The sequence below is a fragment of the Caretta caretta genome, chromosome 9 (genome assembly GCF_965140235.1).
Source record: "Caretta caretta isolate rCarCar2 chromosome 9, rCarCar1.hap1, whole genome shotgun sequence".
NCBI lineage: Eukaryota > Metazoa > Chordata > Testudines > Cheloniidae > Caretta > Caretta caretta.
The window spans coordinates 53,405,613-53,414,289 of record NC_134214.1 but is presented as its reverse complement, the minus strand read 5'-3'; the positions used below and the strand labels follow the sequence as shown (position 1 = coordinate 53,414,289).

At 44.9% G+C, this 8,677-nt stretch overlaps 1 long non-coding RNA gene across 1 annotated transcript; it reads right to left on the bottom strand.

The window, feature by feature from the left end:
* Positions 1 to 3,672: 3,672 nt before the first annotated feature.
* LOC142073281 (uncharacterized) lies at positions 3,673 to 7,915 on the bottom strand. The gene is made up of 4 exons (XR_012670083.1): positions 7,829 to 7,915; positions 7,517 to 7,742; positions 4,251 to 4,323; positions 3,673 to 3,852 (listed from the first exon to the last, which is right to left on the bottom strand). It is a non-coding gene; the product is annotated as an uncharacterized LOC142073281 (long non-coding RNA).
* Between the last annotated feature and the right edge of the window lie 762 nt (positions 7,916 to 8,677).

The window sequence follows — 8,677 nt, the reverse complement described above, 5'->3', positions numbered from 1 at the left end:
CACCATGGTAGGACACTCTACCACTCCAGGCCAGTAGCACGTACTCGGGAATCATTGTAGAACAAAGCATTGCAGTATATGTTTGCTGGCGTTCAAACAACATCCGTTCTTTATCTCTCTGTGTTATCCTCAGGAGAGTGATAACATTCATGGTCACCTGGTTGAAATAGGGTACTTTTCTTAAGGGGAAATTCAGAGGTGCCCGTTCCTGCTGGGCTGTTTGCTTGTGGCTGAACAGAAATGTTCCCCACTGTTAGCCATGGGGAGAGGGGAGGGATGAGGGGCTAGCCACACAGTTGGGGGAGGGAAAATGCGACCTTGTAACGAAAGCACATGTGCTATGTATGTAATGTTAACAGCAAGGTTTACCATGAAAGAGTGTACCCACTGTTCTATACAATGTGTCTTTTTAAATATCACTGTCCCTTTTTTTTCTCCACCAGCTGCATCTGTTTCAAGGATCACAGGATCTTCTCCTTCCCAGAGGCTAGCAAAGATTAGAAGGCGAAAAAAACACACTCGCGATGAAATGTTCTCTGAGCTCATGCTGTCCTCCCACACTGACAGAGCACAGATGAATGTGTGGAGGCAGACAATGTCAGAGTGCAGGAAAGCACAGAATGACCGGGAGGAGAGGTGGCGGGCTGAAGAGAGTAAGTGGTGGGCTGAAGAGACAGCTGAAACTGAAAGGTGGCGGCAGCGTGATGAGAGGAGGCAGGATTCAATGCTGAGGCTGCTGGAGGATCAAACTAATATGCTCCAGTGTATGGTTGAGCTGCAGGAAAGGCAGCAGGAGCATAGACCGCCGCTACAGCCCCTGTGTAACCAACCGCCCTCCTCCCCAAGTTCCATAGCCTCCTCACCCAGACGCCCAAGAATGTGGTGGGGGGGCCTCCGGCCAACCAGCCACTCCACCCCAGAGGATTGCCCAAGCAACAGAAGGCTGGCATTCAATAAGTTTTAAAGTTTTAAACTTTTAAAGTGCTGTGTGGCCTTGTCCTTCCCTCCTCCACCACCCGTCCCGGTGCTTCTCTCCTCCACCACCCCTCCTGGGCTACCTTGGTAGTTATCCCCCTATTTGTGTGATGAATTAATAAAGAATGCAAGAATTTGAAACAACAATGACTTTATTGCGTCTGCAAGTGATGATCAAAGGGAGGAGGGGAGGGTGATTAGCTTACAGGAAAGTAGAGTGAACCAAGGGGCGGGGGTTTCATCAAGGAGAAACAAACAGAACTTTCACACCGCAGCCTGGCCAGTCATGAAACTGGTTTTCAATGCTTCTCTGATGCGCACCGCGCCCTCCTGTGCTCTTCTAACCGCCCTGGTGTCTGGCTGTGTGTAACTAGCAGCCAGGCCATTTGCCTCAACCTCCCACCCCGCCATAAACGTCTCCCCTTTACTCTCACAGATATTGTGGAGCACACAGCAAGCAGTAACAACAGTGGGAATATTGGTTTCACTGTGGTCTAACCGAGTCAGTAAACTGCGCCAGCGCGCTTTTAAACGTCCAAATGCACATTCTACCACCATTTTGCACTTGCTCAGCCTGTAGTTGAACAGCTCCTGACTACTGTCCAGGCTGCCTGTGTACGGCTTCATGAGCCATGGCATTAAGGGGTAGGCTGGGTCCCAAAGGATAGCTATAGGCATTTCAACATCCCCAACAGTTATTTTCTGGTCTGGGAAGTAAGGCCCTTCCTGCAGCTGTTCAAACAGACCAGAGTTCCTGAAGATGCGAGCGTCATGTACCTTTCCCGGCCATCCTACGCTGATGTTGGTGAAACATCCCTTGTGATCCACCAGTGCTTGCAGCACTATTGAAAAGTGCCCCTTGCTGTTTATGTACTCACCGGCTTGGTGCTCCGGTGCCAAGATAGGGATATGGGTTCCGTCTATGGCCCCACCACAGTTAGGGAATCCCATTGCAGCAAAGCCATCCTCTATGACCTGCACATTTCCCAGGGTCACTACCCTTGATATCAGCAGATCTTTGATTGCGTTGACTACTTGCATCACAGCAGCCCCCACAGTAGATTTGCCCACTCCACATTGATTCACAACTGACTGGTAGCTGTCTGGCATTGCAAGCTTCCACAGGGCTATTGCCACTCACTTCTCAACTGTGAGGGCTGCTCTCAACTTGGTATTCTTGCGCCTCAGGGCAGGGGAAAGGAAGTCACAAAGTTCCATGAAAGTGCCCTTATGCATGCAAAAGTTTCGCAGCCACTGGGAATCGTCCCAGACCCGCAACGCTATGCGGTCCCACCAGTCTATGCTTGTTTCCCGAGCCCAGAATCGGCATTCCACCACATGAACCTGCCCCATTAGCACCATGATGCCCACATTGCCAAGGCCCGTGGTTTGAGAGAAGTCTATGTCCATGTCCTCATCACTTTCGTCACCGCGTTGATGTCGCCTACTCGCCTGGTTTCACTTTGCCAGGTTCTGGTTCTGCATATACTGCTGGATAATGTGTGTGGTGTTAATGTGCTCCAAAGTGATCTGAACGGGCTCCATGCTTGCCATGGTATGGCGTCTGCACAGAAAAAAGGCGCGGAACGATTGTCTGCCGTTGCTCTGACGGAGGGAGGGGTGACTGACGACATGGCTTTCAGGGTTGGCTTACAGGGAATTAAAATCAACAAAGGGGGTGGCTTTGCGAGAAACAGAATGGCCCCCTGAAGGATAGAACTCAAAAGCTCAAGGATAGAACTCAAAACTGGGTTTAGCAGGCCATTGATTTCACGGAGGGAGGGAGGAGAAAATGAATACAAAACAAATCTGGTCTATTTCTTGTTTTGATCCACTTCTATCTTTATACATCTTGCTGGCAGCGGACTGTGCAGTACGATCGCTAGCCATCGTCATCTCCTGCATGCTCAGCAGAAGACGATTGTCTGCCCTTGCTTTCACAGAGGGAGGGAGGGAAGGGGGGCCTGATGATATTTACCCAGAACCACCTGTGACAATGTTTTAGCCCCATCAGGCACTGAAATTTCTACCCAGAATTCAAATGGGCGGCGGAGACTGCAGGAACTGTGGGATAGCTACCCATAGTGCAACACTCCAGAAGTCGATGGTTGATTCGGTACTGTGGACACACTCCGCCAACTACATGCACTTAGAGCATTTGTGTGGGGACACACACAATCGACTGTATAAAAACGCTTTCTACAAAGTCGACTTCTATAAATTCGACCTAATTTCGTAGTGTAGACATACCCTTTGTTTAATCCTGAGCTGACGGTGTCAAATTTGCAAATGAACGGAAGCTCAGCATGTTTCAGAGTAGCAGCCATGTTAGTTTGTATCCGCAAAAAGAGAAGGAGTACTTGTGGCACCTTAGAGACTAACAAATTTATTTGAGCATAAGCTTTTGTGAGCTGCAGCTCGCTAAGATGCCACATGTATTCCTTTTCTTTTTGAAGCTCAGCAGTTTCTCTTTGAAGTCTAGTCCTGAAGTTTTTATGCTGCAGGATGGCTACCTTTAAATCTGCTAGTGTGTGTCCAGGGAGGTTGAAGTGTTCTCCTACAGGTTTTTGTGTATTGCCATTCCTAATATCTGATTTGTGTCCATTTATCCTTTTACGTAGGGACTGTCCAGTTTGGCCGATGTACATAGCAGAGGGGCATTGCTGGCACATGACGGCATATATTACATTGGTGGATGTGCAGGTGAATGAACCGGTGATGGTGTGGCTGATCTGATTAGGTCCTGTGATGGTGTCGCTGGTGTAGATATGTGGGCAGAGTTGGCATCGAGGTTTGTTGCTTGCATTGGTTCCTGAGTTAGAGTTACTATAGTGTAGTGTGACAGCCTTAATTATTAAGCAATCAATTTGTAAGCACCTAGAGAAATATAGGGTTATAAGGAACAGTCAAGAACAAATCATGCCAAATCAACCTAATTTCCTTCTCAGGGTTATTGGCCTATTGGAGGAGGGGAGAGGGGAAAGCAATGCACATGATATCTCTTGATTTTACTAAGGCTTTTGACACAATCCCACATGACATTCTTATAAGCAAACTTAGTAAATGTGTTTTAGATTAAATTACTATAAAATGGTGCACAGCTGGATGAAAGAGTGGGTGCACAACTGTACTCAGAGAGTAGTTATCAATGGTTTGCTGTCAAACTGGGAGGATGTATCTAGTGGGGTCCTACTGGGGTCAATCCTAGGTCCGGTATTCTTATTAAATATTTTCATTAATGACTTGAATAATGGAGATTTGCAGATGACACTAACCTGGGAGAAGTCACAAGCAGTTTAGAGGACAGGATTAGAATTCAAAACAACCTTGACAAACTGGAGAATTGATCTGAAATCAACAAAATGAAATTTAATAAATACAAGTGCAAAGTACTTCACTTAGGAAGGAAAAAATCAAATGCACAAATACAAAATGGATAATAACTGGATAGGTGGTAGTACTGCTGAGAAGGATCTGAGGGTTATAGTGGATCACAAATTGAATATGGGTCAACAATGTGATGCAGTTGTGAAAAAGGCTATTATCATTCTGGGGCGCATTAACAGGAGTGTCATTTGTAAGATGCGGGAGGTAATTGTCCCGCTCTACTTAGCACTGATGAGGCCTCAGCTTTAGAAAAAATTCAGCAAATTGGAGAGAGTCCCGAGGAGAGAGACAAAAATGATCAAAGGTTTAGAAAATCTGCCTTGTAAGGAAAGGTTAACAAAACCGGGCATGTTTAGTCTTGAGAAAAGAAGACTGAGGGTCAGGGACCTGAGAAGGACAGTTTTCAGAATGTTAAGGGCTGTTATAAAGAGGATGGGGATTAAATGTTCTCCATGTCCTCTGAAGGTAGGACAAGAAGTAATGGACTTAATCTGCAGCAAGGGAGATTTAGGTTCGATATTAGGAAAATCTTTCTAACTCTCAGGGTAGTTAAACTGTGGAATAGGCTTCAAAGGGAGACTGTGGAATCCCAATCACTGGAGCTTTTAAAGATCAGGTTGGACAAACCCCTGTCAGGGACGGTCTAAATCTACTTGAATCATAGAATATCAGGGTTGGAAGGGACCTCAGGAGGTCATCTAGTCCAACCCCCTGCTCAGAGCAGGACCAATCCCCCATAGTTGCCCCAGATCCCTAAATGACCACCTCAGGGATTGAACTCACAACCCTGGGTTTAGCAGGCCAATGCTCAAACCACTGAGCTATGGTTCTGCCTCAGTGCAGGAGCTGGACTGGCTGACCTCTGAAAAGACCCTTCCAGCTCTACATTTCTCTGATTCTGTGAATGGCATAGAGAAAATCAGATGTTTCCATTTACTCTGACTTGTAACACAAGAACAAGAAGTCACACAATGACACTGGAAAGTGACACCTGTAAAACTGATCAAAAGAGATACTTTTTCAGCACAACAAATACTTCACCTATGATGCTCGCTAATCTTGAGATCACTGAGGCTGGGAGCTGAGTGGGATTGAAAAACAGATTTGCTATTTGTATAGATAATGAGAACATCCACAGTTACATTAGAAAGGACAAAAACATGTAAGGGATTTATAAACCCTCACAGTTTAGGGCAGTGGTGGGCAACCTGCGGCATGCGGGCCACACGCAGCCCGTTAGGGTAGTCTGCTGGCGGACTGCAAGACGGTTTGTTTACATTGACCATCCACAGGCACAGCTGCCCACAGCTCCCAGTGTCTGCGGTTTGCCGTTCCCGGCCAATGGCAGCTACAGGAAGTGGTGTGGGCCGCTGCTTCCCGCAACTTCCATTGGCTGGGAACGGCGAACCGTGGCCACTGGGAGCTGCAGGCGGCTGTGTCTGTGGACGGTCAATGTAAGCAAACTGTCTTGTAGCCAGCCAACGGATTACCCTGATAGGCTGCATGTGGCCCATGGGCCATAGGTTGTCCACCACTGGTTTAGGGCATAAATCATACTTTAACTGCCTGGGGTTTGGAAGAAATGTTCTCTATTGGCTTTTTTATTGTGTGATTGTCCATTACAGGAATTCTTGTACCTTCCTTGGCAGCATCTGGTACTGGCCACTGTCAGACAGCGGATACCAAACTAGAAGGACATAGTGGATACCACTGATCTGATCCTGATCCAGTACGGAAATTCCCATATATAGAGACTTGGGAGCAGATCTTCAGCTGATGTAAAGAGAAGCAGCTCTGGTGAACTTTGTGGAGCTCTGCTGATTCACACCAGCTGAGATGTTGGTCCTTGGTTCCTCCAACTCATCGGGGTATTCAGCCGCGGGTAGCCCTGGTAGCTGCAGCGCACCCTCAGCATTGGGCTCACTCGGGCTTGGGTCGCTGCCCGGCTCCTCCGGTTCCTCGGGGTACTCTGCAGCTGGCAGTCCTGGTAGCCCGAGTCCTTCCTCTGGGTCAGGTTTCCCTTGTTCCAGGGAGTCCCCTGGTTTGGCAGCAGGCTCCACAGGGAGCAGCCTGTGTCTCCCTCCCTCCCTGGGGCAGTGCTTCTATATCATGATGCCAACTTTTCCCAACCTAGCACTAAAAATTTCCCAAATCTGGTGAAAAATTCCCAGATAAAGTTTTTTATTTCAAAATCTCAAAGGAATGTAATATGTGTGTTTTTAATAACTATATAATATATATTATACCCAAGGATTCAGAGTAGCAGCCGTGTTAGTCTGTATTCGCAAAAAGAAAAGGAGGACTTGTGGCACCTTAGAGACTAACCAATTTATTTGAGCATGAGCTTTCGTGAGCCACAGCTCACTTCATCGGATGCAGCAGAGCTAGAAATCAGAGCCGATGTGTGGCAAATGCACCTGACTAAAACTACCTGCGGAACATCTTCTCTCAGTTTAGAGAAAAATGAGTTCTTTGGCCAGATCATTACACTACCTCCATCACAGACTACACCTAAAATATTATTCAAAGGAATATTTGTCTCCATCACAGACTCTTTAAAAGTAGTGTAAATCCCCTCTGCAGTGCAATTTTTGGCATCAAGTTCTAATAATTCTAACAATTGTGAGGTAATTTTGCCATTGGATCGATTAACATACTGAACAACAACGGCGGGACATTTATTCCCTGAAGTAGATTCATCCACAAATACACTAAATTCATTAACTTTCAATTTTTCTACAAGTTCCTCAGTCTCAGTTTGCTAAAACATTGCTAATTATAGCAGTACATTTATCTTTCTTTAATGTTACAGCCTCAGCAATTTTGGAATCAGGGAAACATTTTTTAACTACTTCAGTCAAGTGTTCTCCAGATTGAATACAGATATGTTCAGCAAAGTAACAGGCCATTCTAATCTCTGCATCTTTAACTTGCTCTTCAAATTTTCATGCTTTTTTAATTTCACAATCTTGTTTATTAAACATATTGTCAATTTTCTTTGTATTAGATACTGTCTCAACCTTTTATTTATGTTTTTTACCATTAGCATGCTTATCTAACTCACTAGTACCTGCCTGGATTTTTACACCACAACATTTGCAATAAGCTAAAAAACGATTGTTTTCTACTTTCTGCAGCCAGTCTTTGTATTTACCTTCTTGAAGCAATGAGTCTTGAAAGGCTTTTTTGAATGTAGATGGCTTCTCTTTTGGTGGAAGTTCACCCCGAGTCTTCAATACTGTGTTGGGGGTGCTATCCCGTTGTTTTCATTTCGACGTGGACAGATCTTTGTCTACTCCTGCAGTCCTCTTCCTCTTCTCACCAGACTTACCAGTCTCTTTATTAATTTTTTACGTTAGATAAAAAATGGAAAGAGATCTCTGAAATAATGGAATGTGATCATTAGTATCATGTATATTTCAATTTATATTTAAATCAAAGAAGGGAACATATTATATATTATTACCTAACACAGTAGGCAAAGATATTTAATATTTGCCTGGAGGAAGGTGCTGTTACAAATTTATGATCAGCCGAACGCTCTGGTTCACATTCTCTGTGCAACTGTAAGCACGAAATACAAAATTTTAGAGATTTAATGAAAGATCAAGAAACTAATCATAGTAATATATTTAATTATTGGAAGAAACCTTACCTAGAAGATAAATTTGATAACTATCTCCTCATTACCCGTCAGCCAGCTGTTGATGAGGTTGGTTTTTTGTGAGTGCATGTGTGAGCACTTGTCACTTCACTTGTGCCATCATGATATAGTATGTTGAAGCACCACCAATAGGAGAGCAGCATAGCCCATTTATAAAAATCATGTGACAAATATTCACCAATCGAATTGAAAGCATTTTGAGGGAAATTTAAAAGAAGCGCAAATATTTTACTTATTACTTTTTATGAAAACTTCCCAGCATTTTTGAGATTTGGAAAATCTTTTACTTTTTATGAAATTTTTCCAGGATTATTTAGGTTTTGAATGAAAATTCCCAATTTCCCAAGTTGAAACATTTTTACTCAAAAATGGGCTGGTACTGCACCCTGGTGAAGCGGACGTACGTTTGGAAGTGAAGTGTGTTCTCCAGATTTCCTCTGTGAAAGGCTTTCGTGCTACATGCATAACATCTGATGTTGTACAGCACTTAAAGATCCACTGATGCCGCCAAAAAAACCCTGATAATCTCCTGGGCCTGGACCCTGGGCTATAGATGGGGAGTGCACAGTGCAGCTCAAAGGACTCATGCGACCCAGCTGTGTTATTTAGAGCAGCCTGCCACTGGCCCCCAAGAGACTAAGGCAGCCATGG